Source organism: Phyllobates terribilis, unplaced genomic scaffold, assembly GCF_046119375.1.
Source record: "Phyllobates terribilis strain yellow unplaced genomic scaffold, ASM4611937v1 Scaffold_1__5_contigs__length_1240528914, whole genome shotgun sequence".
In the NCBI taxonomy this organism is placed as follows: domain Eukaryota; kingdom Metazoa; phylum Chordata; class Amphibia; order Anura; family Dendrobatidae; genus Phyllobates; species Phyllobates terribilis.
Window position 1 is genome coordinate 1045270838 of NW_027362761.1, and position 17627 is coordinate 1045288464.

At 45.6% G+C, this 17627-nt stretch overlaps 1 protein-coding gene across 31 annotated transcripts in view; it reads right to left on the bottom strand.

Moving 5' to 3' along the window:
- Positions 1-17627, bottom strand: part of SORBS2 (sorbin and SH3 domain containing 2) — a 417459-nt gene that overhangs the window by 233129 nt on the left and 166703 nt on the right. For 3 of the 31 annotated variants that reach the window (XM_073645334.1, XM_073645329.1, XM_073645321.1), the window contains exon 1: positions 5601-5747. The exons of the other annotated variants lie outside the window; for them this stretch is intronic. The gene's annotated coding sequence lies outside the window, so the exon portion shown is untranslated. Of the gene's footprint in view, positions 1-5600; positions 5748-17627 lie in introns of those variants that run through there. 31 annotated transcript variants of the gene reach the window in all.

The following is a 17627-nucleotide window of genomic DNA, read 5'->3' on the forward strand; positions in this document are numbered from 1 at the left end:
ACATATTATGATTACTGATAAGGGCATCTTGATAGTAGTTAGACATACAAAATAGAGCAAACTGCCATAACATAAAAAAACACTGACAAGTAAAATCAATAACATTCATTATCTCATTACGACACCTGTCAAAGTGTAGGATATACAGTACAGGTACAGTACAAGTATGAAACCGCAAACCAAGAAACACTAAGTTACGCGAGGCGCGTGTGAGAATCTTTCAGAGGTGGGGGCGTTTATTTTGGTTAATGGATACTGGCAATAATTTCAGAGAACAGGAAATATTTAGTACAGAAATAATATATGCAACCTATTTCTATTGCCTTTCAGCAAATTTTTATTGTTTTTCACAGTTACCGATCCTCAAAAATTTCTCAAACCAATGAGAAGAAGGACTCAACTTCTGTTTGAGGGTGTGCAGCGCGTTGTGTGGGCTCAATAGAAAGTCTAGGGGTCCATACACCGCGCTGGGTTCACTCTGGACCCTGATCCCAACCAATCAGCTTTATATAACAGACTACAACATATCTATTTTTTGTTTGTTTTATAAATAAGCAACTTTATCGGTGAACTAAGTGGTGATACAATCAAAGCCTAAGAAGATCAGGCAAAACAGCGCACATGGGCCAATGTTATGTTTGGAAAGGAGAGCCACAAAGGAAAAACAAATCTAAATAACCACCGAATACAAACTCCAATATTGCAAATTATGCGTGGTTATTATGATATAACTTTCTGTTCCTAGGTCAACACACATAATACGGTCTAAATAAAGTATTCTGTAAGGGATCTGTGTATTCTCAATTGTTTGATGTATACTGTAATACCGAACTATGAGAAATCAAAACTGGAAGTGAATTCCTATATTCACCATGCTAAAGGCTGCTAAATCAAGTAAAAAAATCTCATAATCTTCATGATCCAATGAGGATTGTTAAATTAACATTAGAATTTGTACACCGACACGTTCAAAAACTATTAAAGAGAAGATTTGGAGACGTAAAATCCACTCTGTCTTTACACTAATCCCTTTGATAGAGGTACTAACAACTGTGTTTTCTCACAACACCTACTCAAATGCATATCATTATGTAAAAGATAATTAACCCATCAATTGTTCAGAAGTAGTAAAGAAAGCTCATGTGAACATAAGTGGAATAAAATAAATGCCACCGTCCAATAAAGGCAGCAGTGCTGTGAGAAATGTCATGGATTGAAATGTTGACAGCGTCGCTCCTGGCAATAAAGGAGCGTCACAGTATTGTTAGAAGCTGAAAAATGATACACTCCTTTAAACTGCTATTACTGTATCACTGCACTGTATGCTCACCGGAAAAAGTGTGCAGTGCTGCAGGTCCAAAAAAAGCCAAGGTTACATACTGTTTGCTCAAAATGTTAAAAAAATGTTAAGCTCTTTAAAGGAAACCTGTCACCTATTTATGCTGCCAGCACCACGACTTGCATGAAATCAAGACAGCTGTCATGTCCCACAACTTGGGAAAAAATACAGTATTGTATTGTCATTGTACTGTTGGTGTTATACTGCTATGTACTCAGATTTTCCCCATTAGAAGTTTGTCCCGTATCTCTGCCTGTGGTCCGGCTCTGATATAGGTAACACCTCCCTTCCTCCTCCTATGTCCATGTTTGTCAGCCATCTTCGTCTGAGGTTCATCTCTGTACATTTCTGGTTCTGAATTCTCTTTTAACCTACTGCAACTACTACAGCTGTTGCAGCTACTGCTGTGCATAATACAAGAATTCAGCCTGAGAATAAACCTTCTTCTGGAATCTTCATACATGTCTCTGTAGTCGAGTCAAGCTATCTGATGAAATCACTTACTTAGTGTGAGTACTGGTTAATACAGACATCCTTAGAAACCGTGTCTAATGAGTCCCACACTTGCAGCCTATATATGGAGTCAGAATAACAGCTCTCTAATTTCATAGAGATATTCCTTATTCAGAATTTGTATGACAATGAAACTGAACTGGATGAGGAGAAGCCAGAGGAAGCCAACCAGCAGACTTCTCTCTGCGCCTAGACTTTTCATCCAAACCCTGGTCTATTTATTAAGCTATGTGTTCTCTGAAACATTGCAGAGCTAGACCATGGCATACGTCCATATTAAAAATGTTATACACTACTTATCCTTAGGATAGATTATCAATGTCTGATCATTGGGGTCAGGCACTCCCACCGATCAGCTGTTCTTGGTCTCGGTAGCCGCCGGCCGAAACTGCTCGGTTGTGGAGCTGCTCTGTCTTCTGATAGTGGCAGCGGCAGGGTACTACACATCTACCTTCTATTCAAATCAGTAGGAGGCAGCTGTGTAGTACCCTGCCGCCGCCACTCAACAGCTTAAGAAGATGGATGAAGCAGCTCCGCAATCAAGCAGCTCCGGCTGGCAGCCGCTGCCGACCCCGAGAAAAGCTGATCGTGAGGGTGCCGGGTGTCAGACACCAATCGATCAGACATTGGTGACCGATCAATTAGGTGCCCTTAGGAAAGGTCTTCAATGAAAATGTAGTGGACAACCTCTTTAAAGCTATTTAACCTTCATGTCTACATTTTCTGGTCTTTGTTCCTTAAAAACATGACAGTAGGTTGGCAAATGAACACCAGATAGATACATCTCCTTACACACACACACACAACTATTCTTTAGTGCTTGCCAAGTACTTTTGTATCTTTATGATCTAGTTGAATTTTAGACCTAATATACCCCAATGATGAACACTGTAAATCACTAGGATATAGAATCTATTGATAAGAACATGCATTTGTTGACTAAACTTATAGGGACATCTTGTGAATGGTCATCCACTTATTTTGTCCGAATTTTGACAAGTGGCGTGGACAGCCTTCCAAGTTTAGTATAACACTAAAAAAAAGGTGACGTCTAAGCATTATTCTGACCTAAATATACAGCGCTGCAGGCTAGAGCGAACTGGAAACTGAAGCAACTATTTTTGTGAACCTAAGAGCCGATGAGGCTGAACTGTAGCTAGCTTTGTGAGGGGCATGTTCTGGAGATGTGAAGCCACATTGACAGCTCAATCACAACATGATGAGTAAGACTACCATCATTAGCTTCCCTCCCGCTCCTAGTAAGAGGTACAAATCGTGATTGATTACACAAAAACCTGTTGATCTGGTTTCCAAGGAAATCTTTTGCAGTATCTTTTATGTGGGATTAATCTAGTTACATGAGCTGGTACTAGAGATGATTAAAGGGATTAGAAGAATTGTGACTTCCCGTCACAGCCAAACAAAGGATGCCGCATGTGCGTGGGATGTTTGAAAAGTCACATCGCAAGTGTTGTGAAGTGATGACTTTTTTATTTTTTTTTTTTTTATTTTGTCATTTGATGTCCTATTCAAATGAAATCAACAACATCATAAGCGGCAAAATTACATCTACGCTTCCGGGTGCTTGTATTACAGAGGCAGAACATCAAGGAAAGTAGAGGGATTTATAGAAAGGAGGGAGATATTCTTAAGATTCTAAAAACATTCATTGCAGAACTATGAAAGCTGTAGGTCTCGACTCCCAACTAAGGAGCAAAGATAGCTTTCCTGTTCTTTTGCAAATTTGCAGAGGAGCAGCGTCAAGTAGATCATGTATTCTATCATATAAATCACTGATAACTAGAAAAAGTTAACGGAAGTATCCACAGTAATCAAAAAATTCCCTGAAAAATCCACCTGATAAAGTCATAGTATTTATTAGACATGTCTTAAAAAGGGACTTCCTAATAATGGTTCAACCACACAAAGGAGTAAAAACAACCAGGATAATATATATACCATATATGTTCCTTATAATGGAGGATCAAAAGGTCAACAAAATAGGAGGGGGACTTGAGATACCATCACACACCGAGCAGTATCGCCTGGTAAGGGCAGCAAGAGGTTAGGGTATGTGCTCAATTCACAGTGTTGTGTGAAGGCACAACACCCGTAGACGCGTGTAACTGCTGCAGCCCTGTAGCTAGAGGAGAAAACTTATTCCACATGAATAATAATAGAGGAGGACGATATCACTTTGCTCTTGTGCTACAAAATGGTTCTTTAATGTACCAACGCGTTTCAGTGCCTGTCACACAGGGCTTTTGCCATTCTTTTTAGTGTGCCAACCTCTGAGGCAAAGAGAGGACTAAGATCATGGTATTATAAGGTGTTTGAGGACTTATATTATTCTGACATAGTGAGAACGCTTACCTTATGTAATAGTGATAGTCCCCGCTGTCCCCATTGGGGCTCACAATCTAAATTTCTTTATCAATATGTCTTTGAAGTGTGGGAGGAAACCGGAGAACCTGGAGGAAACCAACGCAAACTTTGCGACATTTCGACTGGCTACAAATGGATAGATCCATAAGCACTTTGAAATTACTGACATCCTAGAACAAAGACTTGATGTTTCTTACTGGTATAAGCAGAGCATCGCCCTTTTTTCCGCATTTATAAAGGAAATGGAAATTATAATACTATTCCTTTTAGAAGAGATTGATGCGTTCATTTTGGAAAAATGTGAGAAAAAATGTAGAATGAAAAGTATTTATAAAATACACCTTCCATAAAAGTATAAAACTTATTATCTGTGTCTTTTTAAATTGTTAAATGGAGGTTAACAGACCCCAGTAATCACAGCACGTCAAATCTGACATCAGGTATTCTGATATAAGAATATTACGGGATATTGGTCAGACGTCCGATACCTAACCGATCCTACAAACACAGGGATAGAGGCCATTTCGGCACTTTTCTTGCATAGCGGCACTACAATGCTCACGCTGTTCGGGGTGCAACAAAACCGCTGCATTGAAGTGGTCTTAGAAGGCGCTGCCTTATTTATCTAGTGCTGTGGCCCCTTATTTTAGTAGGTCCTGGGAGTCACAAGTCTTCTGATGAGGAAGAAATAACATATCCTAATAATATACCACCACGCCGCCCGGTGAGAAAACTCCTTTAAATTCTGCAGCCCATTTTACAATCTGTGAATCCATTATGCTATAGATAGACACCATCTTCATAGAAATTCTCATTCCCCGCTCTCTCCTCCCTCAATGGCTTCTTCTCTTATACGCTGTAGTTCCTGATCATTGGGCGTGTAGAAATGACATATTCTTACTTTGACAGCAATAACTGAAGATACGATTTAAACTTTACTTTGAGCAAAAAACTGAACTGTGCAGATGGAACCGTGATAAAGAGAATATTAACATACAAACTCAATACATCTGTTCCCACAGTTAGAATAAAAACAGAACCATGGTAGAGAAATAATAGCAATTATTAAAAAAATAATAATTGACAATTAAAATGGCATAACGCAAAAGTCAAACTACCGTAAGTAAAGCAGAAAAGCATTGTAATGAAAAATGACGTCAATGCAAAAGAAAGCAACCTGCTAACGGCAAGAAAGAACACCAGTCATAGATAAGATTGGCAGAAAAATGGATCAAATCAAAGAAATGCTTAAAAGTGTTTGTTTTTAGTTAACCAGAAGGGAGGACGAATATACAGCAAAGAAATCGATTCCTTAATTATAAAGAAAAGGGTAAGAACAACACTGGTTGCGCTGAACACTCACGTTTTTAGCATCTTGGGTGTGAAGGTTATCCTCTAAATAGAAGACTGGTTCTGTACAGTCTACAGCCTGATGTGGCTGAATGCAAGTCAAGTGCCACATACATTGTTCTCATATTGGCCGAGGCTCAAAAATCACTGCTGTCAGATTGGAGCTGCGAGCTTCCTTCAGCTGAGAGCAGGAAGAAGGCGTAGGTGTAGAAAAAGTATCCATTGTTTGCATTTTAACAAAGGTTCACTACAAAGGGCTATGTGCTGCCTCTCAGGATAGGAGCACTTTTATTTTAGAATTTTTCCCAATTTATTACTTTGCTGAATTTGTACTATTTATGTCAGTATGTATATATTACTAGAAGATCCGGCAGAAAATGTAGCAAAAGCATTACATACACACTTAGTTTAAAGGCTTTGTCTAGTCTAAAATGACAAGTCTACAGTCTCTCTATGTGACTGTAGATTTGTGAATCCTCACATCACACGCACACTGTGCACTGTGAGGATTCTCCGGTGTCAGCACCGGGAGTGATAGTCATGTGACCACTGCGATTTGCATAATCCTGGCCACAATCCGACTAGACTGTTTCCGGCATTGTGAGGCCCATCTAATTGGATTGTGACCAGGAGTATGCATATCGCCTAATTACAGTCACATGACAGCTGTTTCCAGCGCTGACACTGGAGTATTTGAGGATTCTCAAGTCTGTAGTCACATAGAGTGGCCTGAATTTTAGTCAAAAACTATAAGTCTGTAGTCAGTCAAGTCTGCAAATTGTAGAAGCATCTGGCTCCGTGTGCCGCAATGTGTGGTCATCTGCATAGCGGAGGAGTGCGGGAGCTACCAGCTATTTACACTACATGCACTAGATTGGTCTATAGATTAGACTAGAATACACACGCTGCGATTTTTTTCCATGCAGACGGTTGGTTTGTGTGAAAAATGGGCCATGCGTACTAGCACACTGGCTATAATCAGTACGTATGCTTGCACTGTGCGGTTCGGGGTGCACAAGGACAGCACACGTCTATATAACATGCTCATTGGAACGAGCCCTAAAGCTACATGTAGCGAGATTGCTGTTTATCCACATAAAAACAAGCATCTAAGGCACAACTGCAATCAGTTTTTACCTGCACCTTGCCCTTACCTGTATTGCTTTATTTCTCTTTTTTGGTTAGGTTTGTCCTAATGCTTATTTTTGGTTTGTCTGTAAAAAAGCATTGGTATAAATATACATAGACATAAATTGTTTTGTGATTTAAAGCTCCTATACCATGTCATTTGTAACCTGACCCCAAACATACCATGTGCCATTATAAGGTCCCCAGATACTCATTACAAGAACGTCAATCGACAGTCTAATGTGTATGGGGGCCTCCCAATTTCTGATGGCCTCAAGGAAACCGTTCTCTCCTGGTTCTCCTCCTACCTCTTTGACGGCTCCTTCACTGTTTCTTTTGTCGGCTCCTCTTCCTCACCTCGTCCCCTTACTATCGGGGTCCCGCAGGGCTCAGTCCTAGGCCCCCTCCTCTTCTCTTTGTATACTGCCCCTATTGGACAAACAATCAGCAGATTTGGGTTCCAGTATCATCTCTATGCTGACGACACCCAACTATACACCTCTTCACCTGACATCACGCCTACCCTAATACAAAACACCAAGGATTGTCTGTCTGCTGTCTCTAACATCATGTCCTCCCTTTATCTTAAACTGAATCTCTCTAAAACTGAACTTCTTGTGTTTCTCTCCTCTACTAACCCAACTCTACCTAAACATCGAAATTACCTTGGAGGGTTCAACCATAACTCCCAAGCAGCACGCCCGCTGCCTTGGGGTCATATTCGACACTAACCTTTCTTTTACTCCCCATATCCGATCACTCACTCGCTCCTGTCACCTGCATCTTAAAAACATCTCCAGAATCCGACCTTTTCTCACCTTTGAAACTGCTAAAACTCTTACTGTTGCTCTTATTCACTCTCGTCTGGACTACTGCAACTCTCTTCTGATCGGTCTCCCGCTTACCAAACTTTCTCCTCTCCAATCCGTCCTGAGTGCGGTAGCCAGGGTCGTGTTTCTGTCCAGCCGCTTCACCGATGCCTCCAATATAAACTCATCGCTCTCACCCACAAAGCTCTCCACAGTTCTGCACCGCCTTATATCTCCTCTCTCATCTCTGTCTATCACCCTACACGTGCCCTCCGTTCTACAAATGACCTAAGACTAACATCCCCCATAATCCGAACCTCGCACGTGTGTCTCCAAGACTTCTCTCGTGCTGCGCCAGTTCTCTGGATCCACTACCCCAGGTGATCCGACTGATGCCTAGCCACTACGTCGTCAAGCGCGCTTTAAAAACCTCTCTCTTTAAACAAGCCTACCACTTCAACTGAGTAAACTAGCTTTCCCCTGTTCCCTCCTTCTAAATATTATTCAGAATCTGTTCCCTACTCTTCATCTGTCTCCACACCCTCCATGCACACGATAACTGCACTCGGTACTTGATTATTGCACTTAAACATACTGGCTGATGACCGGATCATACAGCTTTATATGAAAATCCCTATTTATTATAATTGCCAGACCTGAAATAACAAGCACTTTTCACCTACTGTGTCCCTCCATTTCCTTGTAGAATGTAAGCTTGCGAGCAGGGACCTCACTCCTAATGTAACTGTTTAAACTGTCTTAAATTGTATTGAATTTATTGTCTGTACATGTCCCCGCTTAATTGTAAAGTGCTGCGGAATATGTTGGCGCTATATAAATAAAAAATATTAATTATTATTTATTATTGTGGCTGATCCTTTTGTTCTCTTGGAGATAAGCCTCTGGAAGACGAGTTTCTCAGCAGTTTCTTCAAGGAGCGCTCCTGTGCAGAGGAAGTTGGAATTGCTGATGGTAGAGCGATTGACCAAACCATCATTAGGTTGACAGCTGTCTAATCCAAGAAGGATGCTATCAAAAAGGTCAGAATCTGTTGTGACTAAAATCCAATGACTTTGGAAAACTTAAGAATGTTTACTTAATCCATTTTGTAGGGGTAAGATCCCTTTATTTTCTATTAATTGCAACCTCTGAAAGAGCTTTTCTTTAAACTATCAGAATAAAGTCTCTCGATCGTTTGGCCAATCATTCGGCCAGCAGCTATCACTAGCATACACAGGAGCACTCTCTCTGCCGGCCACTCGTGTTCTCTATGAGAGATGATTGGCAGCAGCCTATCTCAGGGAGAACAAAAGCATTGGGAGTCTGAAATTTGACATGCTGGGTCGTTAACCCCCCTGTCAAACGTCTGTCTGAAGCCACCATACACATTAGATTATTGGTCAAAACTGTCGATAACAGATGGGGTTGGGGAGGGAGGTCAGCCAGCGTTTGTCCATATGTGAATTTTGGGCTTAACGCTCTAATAATACAGTCTCTGGAAGAGAAGCCTTCTACAAAGACAGACTAACTGCCCATAGATTATTCAAGCAAGTAAAACATACTGTATGGCTCTGTTCACATATGAGTTGCTTATTTTCTTTCTTCTGTTCAGTCCTGGGTGCAGTACAATAAAAGTAACAGCAATGCCGGACAGACTCCAATGGTTCTAACAGGTTTAGTTGGGATTCTTGAGCCTAGAATTTTGCAATCTAAAAACAAATTGTGATACAGGCTCCTAATGGCGCCTCCAACCAAGATGTGGAAAAAGCCTTAGTTGTTGTAAACCATTTATCTGTATTTTAAAAAGGACCTGTCACTTGCCATATAAAAATATATATATTTTTTACCAGATGTGTCACTGTTCTCCTGCGTTGCTTTTATCTTTAGTTCTGTACCTCTCCATTCTTGAGATATGGCCCACTCTTCATTTTTGAACCTTATATATAAATTTAGTCTTGCTAGACAAGGAAATGTGACCTTCAAGAAGATGTCCACTGAGAAATGTTGAGCATCATGCCCTCTTGGATAAAAAGACTAGATTTATATAGAGATTCAAAAGAAGAACAATGCCACATTTAGAAGAACAGAGGCATTTACACCAGGTAAAAAAATATATATGCAAGACAGGTGACAGGTTCTCCTTAAATGAAAGTAACACAATTTACAAATGTCTTACACCTCGGAAATATTCTACCATGCCTGTGTGAAGAAGCATTTGTAATCTTTAAATGCTCCATTGTTTCAAATAAACTTTTGTTACCTTTGAATTTTATCCAGAAAGACACTGATGTCTTTATGTATAAGCGGTTTTGTTAGCTGCACTAGTTAGTAAGGTTAAGACAAGACAAAAAGTCCATCAAGTTGAATTTAAAATACCGGTATATGGATGGTGTTAATTCACATAAAGGAGGCATCGTAGGGCAAGAAAGGTGGGCATGTGCCTAGGTGTAGGTAAGAGTAAGGGGAGGGAGGCACCTGGCCCAGTCTGTACCCTGGTGCACTTATAAGCGATTTGTAAGCCTATGCCTTCGTAAACTAACAGAGAAGCTCCGTCATTACAGAAAGCAGCAGTTGTCCGGCACAATTACAAATCGCTGATGAGTGTGCCATGCCGGGCAGCCACTGCATCAGCGGCTTTGTGAAGTGACACATCTGCCTCTGTCACTTGAAGAAAACAGTCGATGAGGCAGCCGCCTGGCTTGGTGCATGCAGTATACAGGAGAACCACACTCCAGCAATCCTCTGAGTCCTAGAACCCAACCAGGTGCACTCAGTGTAGTCTGCCTTGTGCAGTCACACAGAATTTGCTTCTTGACGTGACATGTACCCTGCCAGCTTGGCGCTGAGGCAGCCTCTTCACTATCAGTCTGACACTGTCCAGTGCTGGACTTTCTAGAACTGCCACACTAAATGTAATAGCCCCAGTGGTGTTACTAGAGTTCGGTGGCCCCAATGCAAAATTTGGACCTGACCCCCCTCCCCACACACACAGCATTTTGATCAAATGTATGGGCCCTTGTAGCATTCTAAATCCTATAAGGACATAGATGTTGCCCCCTCCCTCATCATGTAGTATTGTCCCCCATCCTGTACTAATGTGGCCCATCCTGGGCCCCTTTCTGGTATATACGTCATCCTCCCATTCTGAGCGCATCCTGATATATATGTCGCCCATTCTGGGTCTATCCTGGTATATATGTCCCCCATCCTGGTATATATTCCTAAATCCTGGGCCCATCCTAGTATACATGTGTCCCATCCTGGTTTATATATCTGCAATCTTGGACCCATCCGGGTATACATGTCCCCCATTCCGGGCCCATCCGGGTATACATGTCCTCCATCCTGGTTAATAAGCCTCAAAAACTAGGCCCATCCTGGTATCTATTTCTCCATCCTGGGCCCATTCTGGTATATATGTCTCCCATCCTGGGCCCATCCTGGTATATATATCTGCAATCTGGACCCATCCTGGTATACATGTTCACCATGTTGGTCTCATCCTAGTATATATGTCCCCCATATCTTGGGCTCATCCTGGTATATTTGTCCCCCATTCTGCCGCTGTTCTTTAACGCATGAAAAAAAATTAAACAATTCTATTCACCTTTCCCTGCTCCCATGACGACGCGCAGCGTCCTCTTCTGCAGCCGGCGCAGAACTCAATAGCTGACTTCAGTGTGTAAGCGATGGGCAGCGCATGATGTCACAGCCATGCACCGCCAAGGACTAGCACGCCGACGATAGCTGCCGGCCTCTGACTGGCCGACAGCTTGCATTGAGGTGCAGGGACCTGGCGGGTCTCTGCGTCGCAATGCATTTCAACTCAGACGCACATCCATTTGAAATAGGTGATGGCATCGGCAGGCTCCCCTCCCTCACAGATGTGACCACGGTCCCACCCTCTGCGAACGCAATCACTACGTCCCTTAATAGAGTGGTGTTACAGCCTACACATTGGGGTCTTTCTAGAGAATTGCTCTATTTATACAATAAAAACAGAACATTTTTACCCATCTTGGACAAATACTTTAAGGAAGGAAAATAAAGAGAAAATAAATGCAAATGGAAGCGAAGGAATAGAAAGTGAAGCCATCAAGAGGTGAGAAGAATAAAAATAAAAGGGTCTTTAAAATACAAATGAGAACATGAGTGGGTGATCCATGAAAGGAAGACATGAAGAAAGAGAACTGATGAATGTAGAAGGTCAGAGGCAGCGTTATATTATCTATGAGCAAATACACAGTACTGGTTTTACATACTGTCTGGTATCTTAGGTTCTATTAAGTAGACCATACCTTAAGTCATGTATAGCTTTAAAATGTTTGCCCGGATTAAATGCAGTATTGTGGTAGCTGTGAGCAGAATTTTGGATTATTTGTATTGCGCCAGTAGTGATACTATAGTTTATTAGCCTTCCAGTTTATTCCAAAGCCCCACAGCAGTATTAAATCACTTACATAAGCCATAAAAAGGTATACTTTTATTTTACATGGCAAGCTAGCGAAAAGCATTCTAGGAAAATGTATCATTTGAGAGCCATAAGGTGCAGAGAAACATAACATTTTGTTTTAGGTGTTTAGAATAAAATAAGCCCCTAAAGTGTAGCTTTTCATTGAACAAAAATCCTAAGAGTGTCATTACCCAGGACCTTACTGCGGGATGACAAAATGAATTGAAGTCACATTTCCTCTGAAATAATTCACTTGTCACTCGCAAAACAGTCTCTCCTCCCTGTACAGCAATAATAAGGAAAAATTCAGGGTACATTAAAAGTGCAAGTTTCCATCCAGAAAGCTCCATTACTCTGAGAAAGGGGCTTAGTACTATGCAAGCAGCCATGATATAGAACAGAAATTACAATTATTAAATGCCCACAATTGGGGGTAAAGTATATCAGGGACTAGATAGGATGCAGAAACTATGCGTGGTTAGGCATTAGCAGACACAAGCCTATATTTTTCTTAGCTCGATTTTATGTTTTACCATAAAGTTAAAAAAAATAATATTTGGCTGCCTGCAACTCTATTCATTAGTCAAAAGAGTGTATCATACGCTAAAAATCAAAGAGAAGGAATTACATTGCAGTCTGTCTTAAAAAATTACAAAGTTATGTTAATTTCAATGGTGTTTCAACTATGCCAATATTGTTTCAGGAAAATCTTGGTTAGATGGAACCTCCTGCACCTGACAATTAACATTACTTGTAAATGTAATAGAAAATTACTGATCTGTTCAAATTTCAGGGGAATCTCTATGTGAATCCAGGTTAAAGAGGTGTTCTTAATTTCTTTACTTGCTTTAATTAGTTAGACACCATGAAAAAAAAGCAAGTTTGCAATTGACTTGCTTTTTCCATCTGCTATCATTCTCCTGCAATGATAGATTTTATCTTTTATAGTGTTCAGCTTGTTTCCATGGAGCCCAGCCTCCAGAGCCAGGACAAGAGTGCGCAATAGTTATGACGCGCCCCCTGGGCCAGTGTTGTTGGGGATACCCGGAGCCGGATCAGATGGGGGTTGTAGTCTCCGAGTGGCTGTGACCCGGTCCGTGCCCAGGGTGTCAAGCTCAGTGTGTGGCAGTCCTTATGATGTTACTAGATGTTCTTTTGTGTCGACTACGCCACCCGTTGAATTGCGGTCAATACGGCCGCCGCTGCAGCAGGGTCCGCTGAGGCTGGTGATGTATGTGCAGCTCAGGTAGTATAACCCCCAACGGGAGGGGTATAGCCTCAGGGGGTCAGTCGCAGAGGATGGGGGTTGTGGTGGTGCAGCGGGGATGGAAATGAGACTCAGAGTCGGGCTGTGCAGTTCAGGGTTTGTTTACTTACTGCAGTTGTTCTGGTCACTCCGGCCTTAAGTGACCACCCGAGCCGTGCTGCGTCCACCAGGTCCTGGACTCGGCCAACCCCCAGGTGATTCTGGAGCGTGGTCCTGAGCTCCCTTTCTGTCCTGTCCTCTTCTCTGGCCTTCCCCACCAGGGATCCACCTATGTCCGGCTCCCTCGGGCCTCTTGGTGGTAAACCCTTGTCTCTGGGTTCCCTGACCCTATTCCTGGTCTGCCTTCCGGGTGGATTTAGTGGGTGATCGTGGCAGATCGATCCTGCCCACGACCTCCGGTTCCTGGCTAAGGTGTGCTGTAGCCTCTGCCAGCTTGGGATCCGGTACCCTGTTGCCAACTCTTCACCCTCTGGTCTAATTTGGGCTCTTGGAGTTCCTTCTTTCTCCCCCTCTGGGTCTTTCTTTCTCCTCTCGCTCTCCCTTGGCCTTGGAGCTGCTCTTCTCCTCTGCTCTCTTCCTCTACAAAGACCGACGTCTCACTGACTGACCCTGATCTAAGATGGTTCCCACCTTATATACTCCCTCTATGTGTGAGCTCAGGTGACCAGCACCCAATGAGCTCCTAGCACTACCCAGACTGCTCCCCCTATCTGCCCCTACACTACTGGGATGTTCCACCCCCCTCCCACTCCAGCCAGGAACAGACACTGTCGTACCTGCACATTTCTCTAGTGGGAGTACCATCGGTCTGTTCCCCGGAAATGGGATGTGTGTAGTGCATGCAGCTAACTGAGCTCAGTTCCACACTCCATCCTTACCCGGGAGTGGAATATCACACCTCTGGGTTGAGGTGCAATACCCCTGTAGCAGCCGAATCCTCAGGGTGCTACATTCCCCCCTGGTAAATCACAGCACGTCCTCGGGCTGTAAGATATAAACAAAAACATCCAAAACATACAATTTTTTTCATAAACATAAACATATAAAACATATAAAACATCATCAGCAGCAATAAACTTTTCATATAAACATTCTTGTTTCTGGTTCCTCCGGTCACTGTGCAACTTGTGACCGGGTAAAGTGCGACAGTCTCTCTTGGAATAAAACAGTTCCCTATAAAACCGGTAGGGGGCGCTTTAGGAAGCGCAACTATATACAAGGGGATATGGCCGCTCTCAGTCCTCGGCCAGGTATTAGGAAAGGAATGACCGCTCTCAGTCCTCGGTCAGTGGGAATAGGGACACACGGGATTAACAGTTCACTCTTGGCTGGTCCCAACGGGGACTATATTTTAACTAAGTAACAGTTCTTGGTACCCCGACGGGCAACTTTATACAGTCTCTCTCTACCGTACTCAACGACGGCGTCCTCCTGCTCTTTCTTGTTGGTTGGTTTCAGTTTCAGACCCGTCCGGGTCCTCTTGCTCCTCCTCACACCGCAGCTCCTCCTCCGTCAGGCGATGCACATGGAGGGCGTAGGGTCCTTTGGCACACTTGTGCCGGGTGAAGGTGACCTCGTCCCCTACATACAGGTCACGACCTCTGTGTCCCTCCGGCAGATGGCTTTCTACGTCTCTGCGGGTTACAAAGACGTCGCCGGGGGTATGATGGTCTCTGATAAAGCCCCATCCGTGCTGCATGTTAAATTTTATCACAGTCCCGGTGGAAGGGGGACCATGTGCTGCACGGGGATTCCTCCTGGTCCGGCTCTTCTGCTCCGCGCTCCTTATCTGCGCTTGCTGTTCCCGGACCCGCCTCTCTCTCCGCTCCCTCTCGAAGACCTCGAGCTGCTGCCGGCAGCACTCTGCACGCTCTGCTGCGGCCGCCCGAGTCTCCTGAGTGAACCCCATGAGGTCTTCTCCGGTGGGGTCCCACTCAAACTGTGCCTCCTCCAGCGGGGGCGAGGTCCTCTTTACGGGCTTCGGAGCCGGAATCAGGGGCTCGCACATGGGCCTTGCTCTCTGGAGTTCCAGCTGAATGTACTCCTGGGGCCATACGAAGGGCTGCCCATCCGGGCACGTATGCTGGGCGAACAGGTCCTCACCCAGGTGCGGTACTTTAGGTGTTATGGGCGCCGTGGTGGTAGCGGCGCCCGAGTTAACCAGGCCTTGCGACCAGGCCTGGGGCACCTTGAAAGTAAAGGGCACCGTAAGAACGGCGGCGCCCTGTGTTACTTGGCCCTGCGACCAGGCCGGGGGCTCCGCGGAGGTAGGGGGCGCTGTTGGTATTGCGGCGCCCGGGGGTACTAGGCCTTGCGACCAGGCCGATGGTACTTCCTGCTTGGCCACGCTCGGGGTCGAGGCGTGTGACGTCACAGGGGTCGCGGCTTCCGTTTGAGGCCTAGTCTGCGGCGGTGACGTTGCAGCGACGGGCACGGCAGGGGGTACTTCGGGCTCTGCGACGGGGAGCTGGGGCAGGCACGCGGTTTCCCGGCTCGGGGTAGTGACGTCCCCTTTACCTGCCTCCATTCGTTCGGCTCCCTTCTCGGCGCCGTCTCCGGCCTTCAGTCCTCCTGCGCCATCCTCAGAGGCGGTCTGTCTCCTCGTCTCGGGTGGCGTGCTCCGCTGACGAGTCTCGGTCTGCTGGGCCATGTCTCGGCTCCACTCCGCCAACGTCTCTCGCTGCACCCGGGCCATCCTCCGTGCGAGGCCCTCCAGCGCGGTCTGTGCACACTCCCGGTCTCTGGGGAGCTGTGCTAGGATCTCCAGCAGGCCTTCTGGAGTGGCGACCTGCAACAGGCTCCTGACCACTGGGTCGGTGCTGCCTGGAGTGGCGGCCCGCATCAGGCTCCTGACCACTGGGTCGGTGCTGCCTGGCTCTCCCTCCATCTCCGGGGAGGCTCTCTCTGGACTCTCTTCCAGACGTCTTGTCTCCGGGTGCGCTCTCTCCAGACTGCTCCAGGCGACACCCATCTTTGTTCTCTTCTTCTGTCTCCGCCCACATCGAGGGTGGTCCCGGGGCAACTTCAGCTCCAGGGGCAGTTCTCTTACGCTGATGGACACTTCCAGCATCACAGTCTCTGTTGGTGGGCGCGGTTTCCGCTTTTGGCGCCATTCTTCGACCTGGCCCACGATGGGAGGTGGCCTTTTGCCACCCTCTGGCACGCCCATAATGGCGTCCGCTCTTCCAAGGCGGGAAATCTTCGGAAATGGCGGGAATCGTCTCCCAGTGGCGGGAAACTCCATGGATGGCGGGAAAAAGCTGCAAATGGCGGACAACCGGCGGGAAACGACCTGTGATGGGGCCCGATGGCGGGGTCCCTCCGGAACCGGCGGGAGACTTCTTTTTAAGGTAACGGTGTACTTTTCTTCAGGCACGCAGTACCCGGTTGTTGCGGGCACGTTATCCTGCCGACTACGCCAAAGTTGACGCGCCCCCTGGGCCAGTGTTGTTGGGGATACCCGGAGCCGGATCAGATGGGGGTTGTAGTCTCCGAGTGGCTGTGACCCGGTCCGTGCCCAGGGTGTCAAGCTCAGTGTGTGGCAGTCCTTATGATGTTACTAGATGTTCTTTTGTGTCGACTACGCCACCCGTTGAATTGCGGTCAATACGGCCGCCGCTGCAGCAGGGTCCGCTGAGGCTGGTGATGTATGTGCAGCTCAGGTAGTATAACCCCCAACGGGAGGGGTATAGCCTCAGGGGGTCAGTCGCAGAGGATGGGGGTTGTGGTGGTGCAGCGGGGATGGAAATGAGACTCAGTCGGGCTGTGCAGTTCAGGGTTTGTTTACTTACTGCAGTTGTTCTGGTCACTCCGGCCTTAAGTGACCACCCGAGCCGTGCTGCGTCCACCAGGTCCTGGACTCGGCCAACCCCCAGGTGATTCTGGAGCGTGGTCCTGAGCTCCCTTTCTGTCCTGTCCTCTTCTCTGGCCTTCCCCACCAGGGATCCACCTATGTCCGGCTCCCTCGGGCCTCTTGGTGGTAAACCCTTGTCTCTGGGTTCCCTGACCCTATTCCTGGTCTGCCTTCCGGGTGGATTTAGTGGGTGATCGTGGCAGATCGATCCTGCCCACGACCTCCGGTTCCTGGCTAAGGTGTGCTGTAGCCTCTGCCAGCTTGGGATCCGGTACCCTGTTGCCAACTCTTCACCCTCTGGTCTAATTTGGGCTCTTGGAGTTCCTTCTTTCTCCCCCTCTGGGTCTTTCTTTCTCCTCTCTCTCTCTCTTGGCCTTGGAGCTGCTCTTCTCCTCTGCTCTCTTCCTCTACAAAGACCGACGTCTCACTGACTGACCCTGATCTAAGATGGTTCCCACCTTATATACTCCCTCTATGTGTGAGCTCAGGTGACCAGCACCCAATGAGCTCCTAGCACTACCCAGACTGCT